Source organism: Ambystoma mexicanum, chromosome 11, assembly GCF_040938575.1.
Source record: "Ambystoma mexicanum isolate Mex_15411 chromosome 11, UKY_AmexF1_1, whole genome shotgun sequence".
Taxonomy (NCBI): Eukaryota; Metazoa; Chordata; class Amphibia; order Caudata; family Ambystomatidae; genus Ambystoma; species Ambystoma mexicanum.
In genome coordinates, this window is record NC_090934.1 from 101,655,166 (window position 1) to 101,675,230 (window position 20,065).

Below are 20,065 nucleotides of genomic sequence, written 5' to 3' on the forward strand. Positions count from 1 at the left end.
TCTCAGTGCTTTGGCTTTCTCCTTCACCTTCTGAATGCACATGGGGTTCTCTGGGATTTTGCCTCATCCTCCACCTACTTATACATGGCGTTCTCAGTGCTTTGGCTTTCTCCTTCACCTTCTGAATGCACATGGGGTTCTCTGGGATTTTGCCTCATCCTCCACCTACTTATACATGGCATTCTCAGTGCTTTGGCTTTCTCCTTCACCTTCTGAATGCACATGGGGTTCTCAATTCTTTGGTCGTCTCCTTTACCTACTCAATGGACATCTGTTCTCAATGCCTTGGCCTTCTCTTCCAACTACTAAATGCACATAGGGATCTTAGTGATTTGGCCTTCTCCTGTTAAGCGGCTCCACTTCAACACTACAGCTAAGTCAATGCCTAGTCTGGAATGCTGAGGGAAACCCTTATTGATATATGTTTAGGTCCAGTTCATGTACTCTGGATGACAACCCTTATATAACACCCCTCTCTTAGAATCCCCCTGACCCCACTGAGCCAAGAAGTAGTTTTGTTTTGCAAATTAAAAGGTTTATTTGAAAAATTAAACAATAGATATATATCACACTTTTATAATAAATTAATATCTGATAGTACACTGAGACATATGATGTGGATCCACAATGGGTAATGTTACAGTGGTACACTTGATTACTTAGGAGTAGTATAGAGGATGAGGTAGCTGAAAATGCTTTATGGGTTCAAGGAAGTGCAAGGTGGAATAAAATGCAGTACAGCAAATAAACTAGATCTGATTTCAACCAACAACAATATAATCACTTTTTCTCTGGCAATTCACCCTCCCCCCCATGCAATGTAAGAAATGGAAGGAGATGGAAAGAGGAGCACCCAGTTCTCAGGAATGCAATCAAATACAATACGAAATTATGTTCCCCCCCAGCAAGCTTAGAGGAAACAGGTAGAAGTTTGAAACACAGGCCCAAAATGCTTTTAAATGTGATGGCAACAGATGGGAAAATGTGCTAACTGATTTTAATTCCCTCTAGAGATTCAGGGTGAGTGAGAGATGCTTGTTGGTATTAGTTCAGGCTCACTTTAGCAATGCTCTATGAGTTATTTCCAGGTTGCAGACGGATTTTAACAAAGGAAAGAATGGAGCTGCTATTTTGACAAGTGGAGAAATTGAGCCAAAATCGCAAATCGCTGTAAATTTCGCGAGCGCGTAAATCGCGATTGCAGAAAAAGTATAGGGAGTAGGAAGTCGGTTCTAGGTTCGTTGGAAAGCCTAGAATCACAGCTTTAAAATGAAAGTTAAACCACGTTTAGGACAAACGGTTCCGGAGATACAGATGATTTAATAAAGGTAGATTTTCGGATTTAAAGTAAAACTCAAAATGACAGGTGACAGTTTGCAGCTTTAGAATGACAGATGACAGCTCGCAGCTTTAGAATGACAGATGACAGGATTACTAGGAGGCAGTTCTACTTAGGTTAAAATAGTTTGGATTAGATTATTTTAACTAAGAGATTGGTTCTGCACAGTTCTGCTAGGTACTCACAATATAAATTTGAAATAGGCCTTGTCACGGATCTGGTCAACACGTCCAGCGGCGGTTCTCTCTGCTCGGCGGGTCAATCAGGCACCGGTTCTGCTCACAGCGATCCGGATCTCTGGTTCTGCTCACAGCAGTCTGGTCTGCGGTTCCGGCAAAAGTTCTTGGCACAGAATTCAAACAGCTCGCCCGGCTGTGGAATAGTTTGCAGATGATTTTAAGGATGCTGAGGCCTGCTGAGAAGAGTTCTCAGTTTGTGGGTTTAGGCCCTTGCTTTAAGTTCTGAAGTAAAGTTCTGGTCTTTGGAGATTGATGGATGTGAAGTCTGGAGTCTCCCGGCAGAGCGTCCCGCAGAAAATGGAATTGAATGTCTCTACTTGTCCCAGCAGTCTCTTTTTATGTGTTTTGAAAATGGGTGTGTGCCTGGGCCTAGCTAAGCCTGCCCCTCTCTACTTGTCATTGGCCCAATTCTCACCTCTCCCATGATTGGGGGAAGGAAATGGATTGTCATCATGATGAGGTCTGTTTATGGGTCAGAGGATCCTCCCCTGGTCAATTTGCCCACAAATCTAGATTTGATTCAAATACATATTTCCCAGATACACAATTTGTTGAAATTACATGTACACATTATATATTCCTTATGGTCCATGCTTGTCCGCCTCTGATCTTCCTGGGGGCTTGCATTAAAAAATGACAACATTTTGCGCTTTTTGACTGGTTTACCAATATCGGACATTTACCAAAAATTACACACATGTGCGCAAGGAGTATGGACATTAATTGATGAAGTGTCAGATTTTTAACATGCAGACATTTGGAGTAAGACCCTATTTTCTGCTAGCAACCCCCCCAGCGTACACCACAGGGTCCTAACACCTCTTCAAACGTGCACAGAAAAATCACAAGAATAATGATATTACTTATATAATTCTGACAAGTCCGAACTATGAATCATCCATCTTTTTTTTTGTTATTATGCTCTGGCCCAGATGGGTGTGGTTTAGGTTCCAAAGCACATGGGGGAAACTTCTGTCTGCCCCCGCCTCCAGCTTGGGTGGCTCCCAGAGGCACTTCTCCTCCCACTTCTCCCAAGAGGAAGCCACTTTACGGCCCCCCCAATATAAAATTTGCCTGAGTCCAGGACAAGGCTTTGTTCAACCTCCTGCGGTGCCCCTCCCCTAATCTAATCAGAGAGGTGTCACTCCTTTTGGTGGGGAAGCAGGATGCAGCTAGGCCTAGGAAGAGTGGCTGAGCAGGTTTCTCCTGTCGGGGGTAGTTGTCAGGCAGAATTCAGCTAAATGTCACTTTAGTTCCCAGTTTAAATCAAACTTACAATTTTTACCTATACATTAAATAATTACTTCCTTCAAGTCATTTCAGAATATAGTTTTACATTGTATCCACCTCTTAGCAAGTCTTTCCTTGGTCTGGTTTGGGTTCCTCTGTTCAGTTTTACACAAAAGTCTGGTGGTTTTAAAACGCCGGCTTTCTGATAGTGGTGAGTACCGGTATTGCAACCATTTTTGGGATTAAGAAAATGAATTCCCCACAGTTCTGAGTTGCTTCTTGGCAATCAGCATTGCCATTCCCAATGGTTTCAGGCTACTGTGTGTGTAGCCCAATGGTGGTTTTAGGCAGTGCCCTCCTGTGCACACAACATAGGCAAAAATGGGTGACAGCCTATTCTTCATGTTTTCCCTGTGCACTCTCTGGGGAGTTCTGGTCATCATGATGTTTTCCATGCCAGTACTGCACAGGATTATGGTAGGGCTTGGATGCATGGGTAAAAACATCCCACACACCAGCTACTAAATGCATATGTGTTCTCATTGCTTTGCTTTCTCCTCCTTTACAAAATGCACATGGAGTTGTCAGTGATGTGCCTTTCTTCTCTGTGTAGTAAATGTATGTGGGTTCTCAGTACTTTCTCCTTCTCCATGTCGTATATACAGGTCGGTTCCCAATGGTGTGTCCTTCTCCTTGGGATAGTAAATGCCCCTGGGGCTAACAGTGCTTTGGCTTTCTCCACCTACTAAATGCACATGCGGATCTTAGTGCTTTGGACTTCTCCACCTACTAAATGCACATGCGGATCTTAGTGCTTTGGTTTTCTCCAACTACTAAATGCCCCTGGGGCTCTCAATGCTTTGGTTTTCTCCACCTACTAAATGCACATGGGGATCTTAGTGCTTTGGGCTTCTCCACCTACTAAATGTGCATGATGTTCTCAGATTTTTGGCCTTTTCCTCCTCCTACTAAAATCACATGCAAGCAGACAGCTTCCCCTGCTTATAAAGTGATTTTCTGACTCCAGATTCACATGCTCGGTAAGGAGAGGGACCTAGTAACACACAGTCATTGACAACCAGGCATACATGGGGGGTGAAGGAAGCTTTCACATCTGCCCATAGGACGTCTGGAATCCAAAATGGTGGCAGGCCTTCGTGTAACCTCAGGAAGAACACACATTTGCTGAAAATTCAGTAATTTCCAATGCCAGGGGAAAAAGTAGGGAATTGAATACCCAATTTTACCTATTTAAAACATCTACTTTTTGGAGAGGAAAAATGAAAAAAAATGGCAAAAAACATAAAAGAATTAAAGCTGGAGATAATCGATCCCTATCTGGCTGACGACTACCAGAATACAGTGAATAGAGATAAGCCCTACTCCTGCGACAGACCACAGAATAAAAGAGAGTGGGCGACGTTCTTGGACACCTCTAGCTCAGATTCCCAAAGAGCGGATTACTACAACTACAATGACTCCCCCTCCTCAACTATTGGACCCACACCGCCCTTTTTTAGGGAGAGGGGATACCAAAGGGCATCCCCGGGATCCCTACCCTTCAGAGTTTTACAACTTTCAAGGTCTCAGAACTCGACACCCACGCATGTGATTCCTCAGGCGATGACTGACTCTGTGACCATATTTAATCTATCTGACACTGTACTTACAACTGATCAAATATCAGTGCTAATCAAGGGCCTCTCCTTTGTTGCGACTAACCCCACAAACTAGTTTTAAATGGGAACAAAAATAAGAAGATTTCTTTGCAATATCAGGCTTAAAATCTTCTTTCTCAATTTGGCACAGCTAGAGATAGACTAAGATACTAAACTATGCCTGGCATCCACATTCACACTGCAGGAAAAGCAAGTCCTGAAGGAGATCATAACATTTGAAAAATGTGTCCTGAAAGACATTCAAAAATTACAGGCGAAACAAGCATATGAGACACAACCTCTCCAACAAGGAAAGGGCGGTTCTCAAAACTTTGAGCACAGACCCAAAGATTATCCTCAAACCGGCAGACAAAGGAAGGGGCATTGTGGTATTTCGCACTGAACAGTCCAAGGAGATGGTTACAGACCTCCTGTATTATACCAATAATTATTTCAAAGTCAGGAAAGATTCTTCTAAAGAAATCCTACAGATAATTGCAGAGGTTACCACAAAGGTTTTGGATCTCTAAATCAGAATTTTAATTTTTGAATAACTCAAAGGAACGTATATCAATCATTTACTAAATACAGAAAAATACACAAAAATGCACACAAATACCCGCAAGACTAATAGTCTTCGGCAGTGGTCCCATACTGGAACCCCTCTGCAAAATCATAAACTGCTTCTTAAAATCTTAAAGCCAAAATGCCACCTTATATCTCAAAATAGGAGAGGAGCGGTGGGCACCACAACTTTGTTGTTATGTATATTTATGAACGATGTTTTACATTTGTTCCATATTGTTTTAGCCTGGAACAGCCAACTTATAAATGGTTTTATAGCACAAAGACCATATACATACATGAACCAACAAAACAAATAAGGTGTCTACACCTTACTAAAGTTGGCGCTCACAGTTATAAGCCCAAAGTGGCTATAGTATAATTATTTTGAGAGGTTAAATCTCTGTCAGAAAATGATTTCACTCATATAGTCTGTAGTCCGAAATGTTTTATTCACATTCCTGATTTTTTGTTATATTTAGCATTCGTTGCTGATAAACCATTGAGCATTATTCTCACAGGTATTGTTATGTACAATAGCCAATGCATTTCGGTATAACCTTCTTCAGGGCCGTACATAGATTATTCATACTCTCGCTCAATATAAATGGCAATTTTAGAAATGTTCATTCTGTACAAATATGCAGATAATCACAACGTTAGCAAGATAAATAAAGATAAACAAACAGAAAGCACATACCATCAATGTTTGTGTCGTCCGATTAATCCCAACATGGATCGGATAGGGAATATAAAGAGATCGAGTTTTAGTTTTAAATATTCTTACTGTAGCAGTACCTGTATTTGCTTAATGTATAGAAACACATACCCAGTCCAATGCAAAACTTACTGCTGCGTGTAATCGCACTTGTCAAATATTGTACTTCTTATTTCAAGTGACCGATAGTAAACTGAGCTGTCCTGTTGAAAAGTAAAAATCTGAGTAGTGAAATTGAAGAAATAGAGAAAGACCTTGTGGCAACTTTGAATAGAGAAGAAGTGGCTAGCATCTTGGAAGATATTAATAATAAATTGGCTGGATACAAAACAGAACTTGAAAGCAAAAAGATACGTGAATTCAAAAGAGACACTTACGACTACTTGAAGGATGAGGTCTACAATTGGATGGACAAATATGGTCCACCAATGAGGAAAACCAAGCCAACAAATACCGGAGAAGAAGAACACCCTGCAAATACTTCACAACCCTCTGGTACAACAGAGACAACAGAGAGGAGAAGAGTGCCTTTTTTAGACAGAGGAAGAAGAGAACAAGAAGAGGGAAGAGAAAAACAAAGAGAAAAACCGAACACGAGACTACAACAAAAGAAAACATAGTGATAAACGTATCCACTCGTGTACTAACCACACAAGAAACAGAAACCTTGCAGAAAGGCTTAAGCTTTGTTCCAACATATGACAGCACACTCTTTGATTCCAAAATAGAGTTGTACAAACTTATCAGAAAAATGAAGCTAAAGGTTTTCTTTAATGAATTGGAGCAACAGGATACACAAGACATTGATGAAGATGATCTAAAGGAATTCAGAAGCAAGAGTACATTTATTCCACCAATAACGATCCCCTCAGTGGATATCTTTCAAAAACAAGTGACAAGAGACTTCGAAAAAATGTGTTTTAGTCACAACAAGAGGAGAAACATGAAACCACATGAACTCAAATTGATCCAGAACTTGTATGGAGATGAGAACATAACCATAAGATCAGCAGATAAAGGAGGTGGCTTGGTACTAATGAACACCAGTGACTATGAAGAAGAGTGTGAGAGACAACTTGGAGACACCAACACCTATGCCCGGCTCAAAAAGGATCCAACATTAGAAATCAGAAGCAATCTGGAAGTAATCTTGAATAAAGCAGAAGGCCTTGAGTGGATAAACCATAACACCAAGAAATTTCTGACAAATACTCACCCAAAGGTTCCTCATTTGTACACACTACCTAAAGTACATAAAGATGCAGTAAAACCACCAGGCAGACCAACTGTCGCAGGAATCAATAGCATTTTAGAACCTCTTGGAAAATACATAGATTACTTCCTACAGTCACTTATTCAAAAAACCACAACGTATATTAAAGACTCGACACATTTTCTTCAACGTTTGAACTCAATACCATTTGACAGCAATAACATCTGCTTTACAATAGATGTAAAGAGCTTATACACCTCTATTCCTCATGACTTGGGAATTGAGGCGGTGGAATGGATACTACTCAAAGAAGGAGATATACCAGCGCAAAAAGAACTGATTATGGCTCTCTTGGAATTTATTAACAACAACTCATACTTCCAATACAAAGATAAATACTATCTCCAAGTGGCGGGTACAGCTATGGGGCAACGATGGCCCCATCGTATGCTAATGCTTTTATGCATAAATTTGAAACCGAGCACATACTTTCAAACCAACACTGGCAACCAAATCTAAACATCTGGATTAGATACATAGACGATATCTTTGGAGTATGGAAAGGCACACAATTGGAATTGCTCACATTTTTTGAATATCTAAATAGCATAGACTCAAGGATACAGTTTACACAGGAATATTCCAGAGAAAGCATCAATTTTTTGGATGTTAAAATTCTCATCACCAACAGTCAATATCAGACAACAGTTTTCCGAAAACCAACTGATCGAAATAACCTGCTACAAAAATTGAGCTTTCACCAACCAAGTCTCATCAAGAATTTGCCATACAGCCAAATGCTCAGAGTCAAAAGACTGGTGAGTGATCCACTCGATTATGAGAACGAAATCAAACAAATGGGTCAGAAATGTTTGGATCAGGGATACACCAAAGAGGAAGTTACAGCAGCGGAAGCACAAATAGCACCACAAAATAGGGAAGAGCTTCTAAAACGAAGAATCAAGAAAGACAATACACCACCTCTGGTGTTTTTATCAAAATATTCAAGACAAAGTAACCACATTAAGGCCATAATTAAAAAACATTGGAACACAGTCACATGTGACCAACGAGTGGAGCATCTGTTTAGAGAAGTGCCTACATTTGCTTATCAACGCAGCCAAAATTTGAAAGATAAGCTAGTCAAAACAAGACCGGCGCAGAAAAAGAAAGTCACAGATCGGATTGGCACTTTCCCATGTTTGAACTGCAGTAACTGTGGCTACATAATGAAAGGAACATCAATTAACCATCCATATACTGGAGAGAAGATTAAACTTAAAAGTTATGCAACTTGTGATTCACAAAACGTGATATATTCAATCAAATGTCCGTGCAGCCTTTATTATGTAGGCCAGACACAAAGGGTGGCCAAGATAAGATGAACCGAACATAGATCATGCATACGTAATGTGAACAAAAACTCTGCAGTAGCCAGACACTGGATACTGCAGAGTTTTAAGAGAAGCACCATAACTTGGCACAGATCAAATTTGTAATTTTGGAAGCATTACAGAGGAAGGATCAACATGAAAATGTCCAGAAAAGACTGGATAAACGCGAAACTTTTTGGATAGATCACCTTAGCTCCTTGACCCCAAAAGGGCTGAACGAGGAGATCAACTGTATGTGTTATCTGTAAAACCGTTTATGGTTTTCAGCATAAATGGATGCAGTTAGTTATACATTTATTCCTATACTTATCTTTGCATGGGTGTACCAACACAGTTGGGATTATAATTTGGGCCCAAAAGGGCTGAACGAGGAGATGAACTGTATGTGTTATCTGTAAAGACTTGTATGGTTTTCAGTATAATTGGTTATACATGTACATATTTCCTTTGTATGGTTGTACCAACATATTTGGGATGATATTTTGTTTTATGGTGTTTAGTGCTTGGTTCTGAATTCACTCAGTATTAATAATACTGACACAGATTTTTCTGATCAACTTCAACACTTTTGCATGAAATGGTTCATTATGAAAATTGTTAATAATGGAATACATCTGTACGCTTACATCCACTAATGTTAGTCAATTTAAATAACCTCTATGATACAGAGTAACAGATTTGTCGCTACGGTGACATACAAGTAGATCTGAGCACTCGTGCAGAGTTTGTAAAACCTCCCGACACTCTAGGTCTGTTTTGCTGCCTCGCCGCAGCAGATCGAGTAAACGGATTATAGAACCCACAGAATGGTATTGAGCGTTCGTCACCATGGAGACCTCCCCGCCCTCTGGCCGCTGCCCGGGGGTGGGCGTGAGGCGTACATGCTCCAGCCTTCCAGCTGGACCACGACGCCTCGCACCATCTCCATGACGACCCATAAAAGCACACAGAGCCTGCGCGAACGCACGTTCTCGAGGCTCACTTTGATCAGTCCAAGAGGAATACGAGGTGAGTGTTTGAGCGAACAGTGAGATATGGGCAGAGTTATTGAGAAAAGAGCCTGGGGCTTATAGTATCTTTACTTTTCAACAGGACAGCTCAGTTTACTATCGGTCACTTGAAATAAGAAGTACAATATTTGACACGTGCGATTACACGCAGCAGTAAGATTCGCATTAGACTGGGTATCTGTTTCTACACATTAAGACAATACAGGTACTGATACAGTAAGAATATTTAAAACTAAAACTCGATCTCTTTTTATTCCCTTTCCGATTCATGTTGGGATTAAATGAACGACACAAACATTGATGGTATGTGCTTTCTGTTTGTTTATCTTTATTTATCTTGCTAACGTTGTGATTATCTGCATATTTGTACAGAATGAAAATTACTAAAATTGCCATTTATATTGAGCAAGAGTATGAATAATCTATGTACGGCCCTGAAGAAGGTTATCCCGAAATGCATTGGCTATTGTACATAACAATATCTGTGAGAATAATGCTCAATGGTTTATCAGCAACGATTGCTAAATATAACAAAAAATCAGGAATGTGAATAAAACATTTCGGACTACAGACTATATGAGTGAAATAATTTTCTGACAGAGATTTAACCTCTCAAAATAATGATACCATAGCCCCTTTGGGCTTATAATTGTGAGCGCCAACTTTAGTAAGGTGTAGACACCTATTTGTTTTGTTACCTCCTATCTCAAAGACACTGCCTCAGTCATTGACATTTTTGAAGGCCGGCCATTTGATCCCAGGAATGAAATAATTCTAACCATGCACATTCAAGCACTTTATACTTGCATCCCCCATGAGGAGGCCATCGAGAGCATCAGAGAATACCTGACACAACACAACATCCAAGATAGGTTCCCTACTACTTTTATCATTGAATGAATGACAATTGCATTCAAACATAATTTCTTTAAGTTTGATGAGCAATTTCACCTCCGGACCAAAGGAACAGCTTTTGCTCTCAGCATGGCCATTTTGCTTATGGCCACGATATGTATGGCCACGTTCGAGGAGCAGTGCGTTCACCATCACTCCAATACATATTTGACCAATATCCATCTTTGGAAGAGATTTATAGATGACATCATCTTCATTTAGAATGGAACGATGGTGAGATTGCAAGCCTTTAACAATTTCTGCTCAAAAACATTGAGACAACTAAGAAGGGACCTACGCCCATTAGTAGACCATTTCCCATGTGGCCATTGCACATAAGATAAATATACTTCCAAAATGAGTCCCTTTAAAGTAGGGAACAAAGACTGGCACATCAGACATTCTCTAATTGTACAACTAGTAAAGTTGTCTATTGCATCCAATGTCCTTGTGAACTAAGACACATTGGCCAAACTAGCCGTGCAGTTAATGTATGGATAGCAGAACTCTGCTCGTGAATCAGATGCAAAAATAAAGCAGCACCAATGGTAGCACAGTTTCTGGAATCCCAAAATACACAGGATGACATCCTATGGTGGACCCTAGAAGTCCTGAAAGACCCACAAAATACACAGTGATCACTTCTCCACAGACAGGCTTGGTGGATTAATCGAATGCGCAACCACATAAGAGATTTGAATGACCAACTACCACTAAGTGCCACCAAACCCTTTTTTTGGGTGTACTCACCATTCAGATTTGTCATCTGGGCTCCTAATATGCTTTGGACACTCTTTACTACAACTGGCATAGACCCCCAGCAAGGGTTCTACCCGTGCACTGATCCCACTACATAACTGTATTTTTGAACATTTGCCTCAGGCACGGGGGTGGGTGCAGCAGATGCTATGACATATGAATGCCAGAGACCACGCCACAAAGACTTATGGTGCACGGAAAGAAAAACCCAGAGCCAGGTTCTACAAATGAGAACTGTGACCATAAGGAAGGCCTGAACAATGGCCGCTTCCTTAAGAAGCTTCGGAAGAACAAGCATTGTCAGGCAGGACAACATATCATCTTCCTTTAAAGGACACTAAATAATGTTAGAGACATACGTGCTACCACTCACAGAATTGTGTTAAGTATTAGAGGAGCCACAGGTCATGGAGAAACATCAAAGAATCTGTGAGAATTCTAAGAGAACCAAGTGAGAGAACAGCATGGAGAGATTGGAGAGGCAGCAGAGGCTTCAGAGATATCTAAGAGAATTTTGTGAGGGACTAGACTTTGTGGATAGACCTTAAGAATTGTGATGGGAACCAGAGGTCATGGAAAGACCTGAGAAGAAGGACAGGTTGATAAGAATAAGAGGCCACCTAGAGGCCCAGAAAAGTTGTGTTGATCAGAAAACCATGAGAAGAGAGAATCGTGCATATCCTCTGGAGGGGACTGCCCTTGCTCTAGTATACAGGATGGACTTTTAAGCTTAGTTTTATGAAACGTGGAGAGCATTTTGTTGTAGCTTACGGCTAGCCAGCCAGGAGGATAAGAGACTCCTTAAGAATAGGTTTGAATTTTCTGTTGGCCTTCATCTTTGGACTTTTGTTAATGAACTGAAGTGTCATTCAAGAGACAGCGACTTATGGGTTGGGCTGCAGTGAGCACCCAGAGCACTCCACTTTCTATTGTGCAATCCTTAACAATGTTTTACAGATGTATTTCTTATTCATTTGAGTTCTATTCCCTGTTTCTATAGGCATTCGCTCAAATCCTGTCCTGCATCGCACAGGTTAATATAAAACTCTTCTCTCAGTGGTGCTCCTTTCATGGATTTGCCATAGTACCCAGTGATGCAAGCCTACAGCCCTTTTACCACAGACATATTTGTCAAATATAAAGCTATGTCTTCGTTCTTATGTTCCCAACATGCACTTTGATTTTATCTAAAGCAAACAAAACCATTAAGGACCACATTGACACCCTTGCGCCAGCCCTTGCTGATTTCTGCAACCTCTCCTTTGCCTCTGGCTCTTTCCCCACCCCTCTTAAACACTCCCTTGTGCATCCTCTCCTCAAGAAAGCCACTGCTGATCTGTCATGTCCGGCAAACTACTGCCCAATTTCCATCACTCCCTTTTTGGGCAAGCTCCTGGAAAAGCTGGCCCTCTCTCAGCTTAATCTCCATTCTGACTCTGTTGGCTCCCTCCATGACCACCAATCTGGCTTCAGAGCTGCCAGAAGTACAGAAACTGCTCTCCTGAACATCCGTGAAAACCTGCTCTCCAACCTCGATTCTAACATTCCCTCTGTTCTCATCCTACTTGACCTCTCCTCTGTGTTTGACACAGTCAACCATACCACCCTGCTCAATCGTCTTTGTGACAACCTCGGTATCACTGATCAAGCTCTGGCCTGGCTGATCTCTTTTCTCTCTGATCGACCCTCCCAGGTACAACTTGGATCCTTCCTATCTTCTATCTCCCTCTCCACATGTGGTGTTCCCCAGGGGTCTATTCTCTTGCCCTGGCTTTTCAACCAATACATGGCAACTCTTGCTTACTGCATCTCAATTTTCTGCTCAACTTTTCAGTGCTATGCTGATGACACCCAACTCATTTTCAGGCTTCCTTCAGCCTCCTCCTCTCCTTCCCTCATCTCCGATTGTCTAATCGCCATTCAAAATTGATGTGCCGCCAATGATCTATGTCTAAATGCCAACAAGCCTGAGATCCTCCTTATTGGTACACCATCTCCATCATTTCCTCTCACTCTCTGGCCGGCCTCCCTTGGCCCTCCTCCCACCCCCACTTGCACGGCTAAGAACCTTGGGGTTATCTTTGACTCTGCACTTTCCGTCTCTGCACACATCTCTGATGTTATCAACAATGCCTGACACTGTGGGCGTATCGGCAGGGCTTTCCACTCGGTTGTTCACCCCACTCGAACCCAGAGAGTCTTCCAATTCCCCTTCCTCCTCACCTGATGAAGATGAGCAGTCCAACTTCTTTCCGCGGGATCGACGAGTGAAAGTCCTCCTCTCCTTGTGTAGATAAGGTCGGCCTCGGGAGGAAGCCACCGCGACCCCTTGGGAACGATTCAGCGGGGACTCCCCCCCGCGGCAGACAAGTGAGGCAAGGGGAAAAGCCTTACGGCACAAAAACCCCTTTGGAGTGAAGAATCCGATGCAGCGGAAACGTGAGGAGTGATCCAAGGCCAGCTGGAATGAGGGGGACCCGCAATCCGGCGTGTAGGGCGAAGCTAAGGTGAGTAGAGAGCACGGAGTGGAAGAGAAGCCAAGGAGGGGGGAACCGGAGAAAGGGAATCTAAGCAAGGCAGGAGAAGGAAGGGGAGCGAGAATCCAGAAACGCCCAAGCAAACAATGAACGGGGCGTACGCAAGAGAGAGAGGAGAAGAGCAACAGGGAGAGAGAGGAAAGCAGGGGAAAGTTTGGACAGGAGCGGAATCACCGCCAAGAGAGAAAACTGTAGAGCGTAGCAACGAAAGAGGAGTCCGAAGTTGAAACGCGCCGAGCCGCCGAGCGTAAACAGGGAAGTACCCTCGGCGGCGGCCATGATGGAAAGAACTAGACCGCTAACGGCGCTTGGGGGCCCAACGTAGCGGCACAGTAGAAAGGCCGCCATGTTTCCACCTCTTCCATAGCCGCCAGGAACCCGCGGTTGTGACAGTATGCCCCCTTCGAAGTCGGGTTCCCCCCGGCTTGCTGGGATGTAATCTGTGAAACTGACGTAGTAAACGGGGAGCATGTACATGGGTTTGAGGCTCCCAGGTATCCTCAGATGAAGGATAACCTTTCCAATGAATAAGATATTCGAGACGGCCTCTGCGGTAACGAGAGTCCTGGATGTGGGAGACCTCGTATTCCTCTGAGGTGGGAGCAGGCAATGTGTGGAGTTTGGGGGTTTTCTGTCTTCTGTTCCCTGATACGAAGGGACGTAACTGGGAGGTGTGAAAGGTCGGATGAACGCGACTAAGAGTCTTAGGTAGTCTAAGGCGATAAGCTACTGGGTTGATCTTGGATATGACTTCAAAAGGACCAATAAACCGGGGAGATAGCTTAGAAGGACGTACCCAGCGGGGCAAAAACTTGGTGGATAACATGACCTTGGATCCTTTGTTCCATTCTGGTACAGGTCTCCGGTGTTTATCAGCTTGTAATTTGTTACGGGTGTTGGCCTTCAGAAGACTTTGGTTGGCAGTGTGATGGGCTTCCTTTAATCTAGACAGGGAGGTTTCTAAGGATGGTATGGGAGTCTCAGTCCAGAAGGTGGGTACTATAGATTTGGGATGGTACCCATACGTACAGAAGAAAGGGCTGATCCCAAGTGCGCTGTGTACAGAATTGTTATACGCGAACTCAGCTGTTGGTAAGAGAGAAACCCAGTTATCCTGTTGTTGGTTAATGAAACACCTCAAATACTGCTCAAGGGTTCCGTTTAACCTTTCTGTTTGTCCGTTGGTCTGTGGGTGGAACCCAGAAGACAGAGCCCTCTCGATACCCAGCAGCCTACATAAGGCAGTCCAGAATTTTGAGGTGTATTGACTCCCACGGTCAGACACGATCTTTTTGGGGAGACCATGCAACCTGAAGATGTCTTTCATGAAGACTGTCGCCATAAGAGAGGCCGAAGGTATCCTAGGTAAGGGGGAAAAATGAGCCAACTTTGAGAAGGAGTCCACCGTTACCATGATACAGGTGCAATTTTGGGAAACCGGTAGATCTACGATGAAATCGGTAGATATGTGCTCCCAGGGGCCTGCGGGAATCGAGTCTTGTTGAAGCAGGCCAAGGGGACTACGAGTGGAATGTTTATTTTGCATACATGTCAGACAGGTCTGGATGTAAGTCTGGGTATCGGCTCGCATACCAGGCCAGTAAAAGGATCTCTGCAGTAATTCCAAGGTCCCTCGTAAGCCTCTATGCGCGGCCACCTTCGCGTCGTGACACCACTGGAGAGCCTGTATTCTGAGGTCCTGAGAAGGAAGGATCAGCCTCCCTCGAGTGAAGTACAGACCGTCCCTCCTATCCACCGGAGTCCTCCCCACTAGCAAGAGCGTTTCTTCTGCGGAAAGAGATCTTTCCCTCACTTCTTCCAGGAAAGATGATACAACGGAAATGATCTTGATTTGGGGAAACATGAGCTCTTTCTCGTATCCCAGAGAGGTCTCATCCCTGCGAGACAAGGCGTCAGCAACCTGGTTTTGGGTCCCCGGGATATATGTAATGAGAAAATGGAACTGTGCAAAGAAATGCGCCCATCGGGCTTGTCTGGTGTTATAACATTCTTGTTGACGTAGGATCTGCAGGTTCTTGTGATCAGTACGTATCAGGAACGGATGTAAGCTTCCTTGGAGAAGATGTCTCCATTCAAGACAAGCCAGCTTCATCGCTAAGAGCTCCTTTTCTATGACAGAGTAGTGTAGCTGACTAGGGTTTAGGGTCTTCGAGAAATAGGCGATGGGATGTTCTTTGCCCTGATTGGATTGTAGAAGAACGGCGCCAACCGCACCCGCGGAGGCATCGGTCTCAAGGATAAAAGGGAGCAATTGGTCTGGCTGTCTCGGAATAGGGGCAGAGCAGAACCTTCTTTTCAGGCAGATGAAACTCTCCTCGGCTTCCTTAGACCATCGAAAGGGCCGGGAGGCTTTCTTTAGTAAGGAGGTGATTGGCAGAGTGAGTCCAGAAAATTCGGGAATAAACTTCCGGTAAAAGTTGGCAAGTCCTAGGAATCTTTGAACCTCCTTGACCGACGAAGGGGAGGGCCAGCCTAGAATAGCTTCGACCTTCTTGGTATCCATGGCGATCCCCTCGCTGGACAAAATAAACCCCAGATAGGAGACGGAGGTTCTGGCGAAAGCACACTTTTCTGGCTTAACCAATAAATGATGTAGCTGCAGCCTGTGTAACACTTCCTTTACATGACGGGTATGCTCTTCGGGCTGTCGGGAGTATACCAGAATATCGTCCAAATAGACGATGGTGTTTTGGCCCAAGAGATCAGAAAAAATGCGGTCCATAAACCTTTGAAAGATTGAGGGAGCGTTGACCAGTCCGAACGGCATAACCTGATATTCGAACAGCCCATAGGGAGTGCGGAAGGCCGTTTTCCATTCGTCACCAGTCCTGATGCGGAGCAAATGGTAAGCATTACGTAGGTCGAGTTTGGAAAAGACTACAGCGCCTTGGACGGTCTCCAGGATCTCCGAGATGATGGGCATAGGGTACCGGTCCTTGATGGTAAGCTGGTTTAGCCCTCGGTAATCAATACAAGGTCTTAGGTCCCTGGAGTCCCTCTTGGGAATGAAGAATAAAGATGCTCCTGCTGGTGATCTGGAAGGTCGGATAAGCCCGTTGGCTAAGTTGTCATCTAAGTAGCATCTCAGGACTTCCTTTTCCGACAAGGAAAGGGGATACATCCTACAAAACGGTACTAGAGCCTGATGGACTAAGTCTATCCTACAGTCCTCAGGTCGATGAGGAGGAAGTTCCATAGGTTGTTGGTCTTGGAACACTGCGGCGTACTCCTGAAGGCAGCGTGGGATACAATGGATCGTGCTCCTCTCAGGGGCACACTCCGTCTTGACGCTTTCGAACAAGGGTCCTGGAAGACACTTTTCCTGGCAGTAAGCTGAATGAAAACTTAAAAGATTAGCTGACCAATTAATGGTAGGGTTGTGTCGTCGAAGCCAACCAATCCCCAAAATGACTGGAAAATGAGCCGCACGAATGATATCGAAGCTCAGTGCTTCAGTATGTTGTTGAATGGATAGTTGTACCTCCTCTGTGGTGTGGGTAATGAGGCCAGAACACAGAGGGGTACCATCTACTCCCTCTACCTTCTGGTCTTCCTTCTTGGCTATCCTGCGAAGGCCTACCTTGTCGGCCCATAGAGTATCCAGGAAGTTCCCGGCTGCTCCACAATCCAGCAGGGCCAGAGTCTCCATTTCCTTTCCTCTGAACCGAAGCTGGACGGATATCACCATAAGACGTTGATCTTCCGAGGGTTGGGCAGAAGTGACTGAAAGAGTGACATAGGAACTGGGGAAAGCCCCTCGGTAGTCCGTCCTGCCAACTACAGAGGGCGTTCGTTTCCCGGACGTCTGGGAGGTACATCTGGACAGTCTCTCAAGAGGTGAGTGGAGGAGCCACAGTACAGACAAAGGCTGTCCTCTCTTCTCCTCTTCTTCTCTTCCGCTGTCAAGGGCGCTCTAGTTGCTCCTATCTGCATAGGTTCTTCCCGGATGGATGGACGAGCGGCAGGTGAGGAGGTCGATGGGTGAGTCTCGGGGTAAGAGATGGAGTTATGGGTCTTTCTCTTTTCATTTCTCCGTTCAGTCAACCGGAAATCCATCCGTACAACTGCCTTTATGAGATCTGGGAAAGAATCGGGGCGAGGGATCCTAGCGAGTTCGTCCTTCAGCTCTTCACGCAAACCCCTCCTGAAGATGGTGTATTGAGCCTCTTCTTGCCAGCCAGCTTCTGCGGCTAGTCTTCTGAAGGAGGATATGTAAGTAAGTAGGTCAGAACCACCCTGACGTACGTCCAATAGGTCTTCGCTAGCCAGGTGAGCACTTTCAGTGCGAAGAAAAGTCTCCTTGAGAAGATCCTTGAACGCTACATAGTTCTGTAACCCCGGGTCGGACTGGGACACCAATGGGGTAGCCCACGCTAGGGCATTACCGGTCAGGTGTGTGATCATAAATCCCACTTTGGCATGATCGGAAGAGAAGGTGTTCTGTCTGAAAGCAAAATGCATATTACAAGCTTCCAGGAATTCTTTGACTCTTTTCTCAGAACCGTCGAATTTGCCCGACACCAAAGGCAAAGGCGGTAGATCTGTGACTTGCTGTTCCCTGGCGGTAACTCTCTGTTGGAGAGCAGTATTTGCCGTTTGAAGGGCTTGAACTTCCAAGTTTAAGTTTTGTACCGCCGCGACCAATTCTTGAAGTTGCTGGGGAGTGGCCATGTCGGTATTATGGCGTTTCAAGCTATCAACAATGCCTGACACTGTGGGCGTATCGGCAGGGCTTTCCACTCGGTTGTTCACCCCACTCGAACCCAGAGAGTCTTCCAATTCCCCTTCCTCCTCACCTGATGAAGATGAGCAGTCCAACTTCTTTCCGCGGGATCGACGAGTGAAAGTCCTCCTCTCCTTGTGTAGATAAGGTCGGCCTCGGGAGGAAGCCACCGCGACCCCTTGGGAACGAATCAGCGGGGACTCCCCCCCGCGGCAGACAAGTGAGGCAAGGGGAAAAGCCTTACGGCACAAAAACCCCTTTGGAGTGAAGAATCCGATGCAGCGGAAACGTGAGGAGTGATCCAAGGCCAGCTGGAATGAGGGGGACCCGCAATCCGGCGGGTAGGGCGAAGCTAAGGTGAGTAGAGAGCACGGAGTGGAAGAGAAGCCAAGGAGGGGGGAACCGGAGAAAGGGAATCTAAGCAAGGCAGGAGAAGGAAGGGGAGCGAGAATCCAGAAACGCCCAAGCAAACAATGAACGGGGCGTACGCAAGAGAGAGAGGAGAAGAGCAACAGGGAGAGAGAGGAAAGCAGGGGAAAGTTTGGACAGGAGCGGAATCACCGCCAAGAGAGAAAACTGTAGAGCGTAGCAACGAAAGAGGAGTCCGAAGTTGAAACGCGCCGAGCCGCCGAGCGTAAACAGGGAAGTACCCTCGGTGGCGGCCATGATGGAAAGAACTAGACCGCTAACGGCGCTTGGGGGCCCAACGTAGCGGCACAGTAGAAAGGCCGCCATGTTTCCACCTCTTCCATAGCCGCCAGGAACCCGCGGTTGTGACAGATGTCTCTGAAAAAATCTAACTTTTTACTTCACCTCCTTAGAGGTACTCTACATTTCCTCTCCTTCCCTCAAAAGCTCACTGTCTCCCAAGCTCTGGTTCTTTCCAGACTGGATTACTGTAACAGCCTCTTCCTAAATCTACCTGCCTCCACTCTCCGCCCTCTTCAACTAATCCAGAAGAGGACTGCAAGATTTGTCCTTGGCCTCAACCCCTGGGATCGTATCTCTCCAGCCTTGAAATCCCTTTGTTGACTCCCAGTGGATGCAAGGATTACATTTAAAAACCCTCTGCATTGTCCACAAGGCTTTCTGGGGCCTGGGTCCAATATACCTTCAACTATCCCTCCGTAAATACCTCCCCTCTCGAGCCCTTCGCTCCTCTACTTCTAACTCCCTCAGGGTTAGTCGTTTTGCAAAAAAACGAGCTGGGGGTAGATCCCTGTCTTCGGCTGGCGCCTCCCTTTGGAACAGCCTCGCGGCCACCTTGAAACTTGAGGAAAAGCATCTTCAGTTCCGGAAAGTTCTCAAGACCTTCCTCTTTACCTCTGCCTTTGCCCCCCTTATCCCCTGTTGATCTTTTCTTCTCATGGCATTGTGCACCTGGCCACCCTCTGTTCTTTCGGGCCCAGGTATCTGCTCACCCTGCCACCCTCCTGCACTGCCTCCAGGCCACCATCTGCACCAGGGTTCTGTATCTGTACCCATACAGTCCCCCTCCCACGTTTCATCTGCACTTATCAGATATACCTTTCTGACCAACTTTCACCTGCCATTTGCTGGCTGCACTACCATGGTTTAACGCCCTTATTTATTATTTATTCTATTTAATATTTATTTATGTTTTCTCTCCTCTGCTTCACACTTTCCACTCCCCCCACCCCCCTCCTTGCACTTTTCCCCCATTTTCCTTTCCCATGCACTTGCGCTTTCTTAAATGTCACTGGGCCTAGTAAGATCGCTGTTTTTTCTCTCCCTTGTTCCTCTCC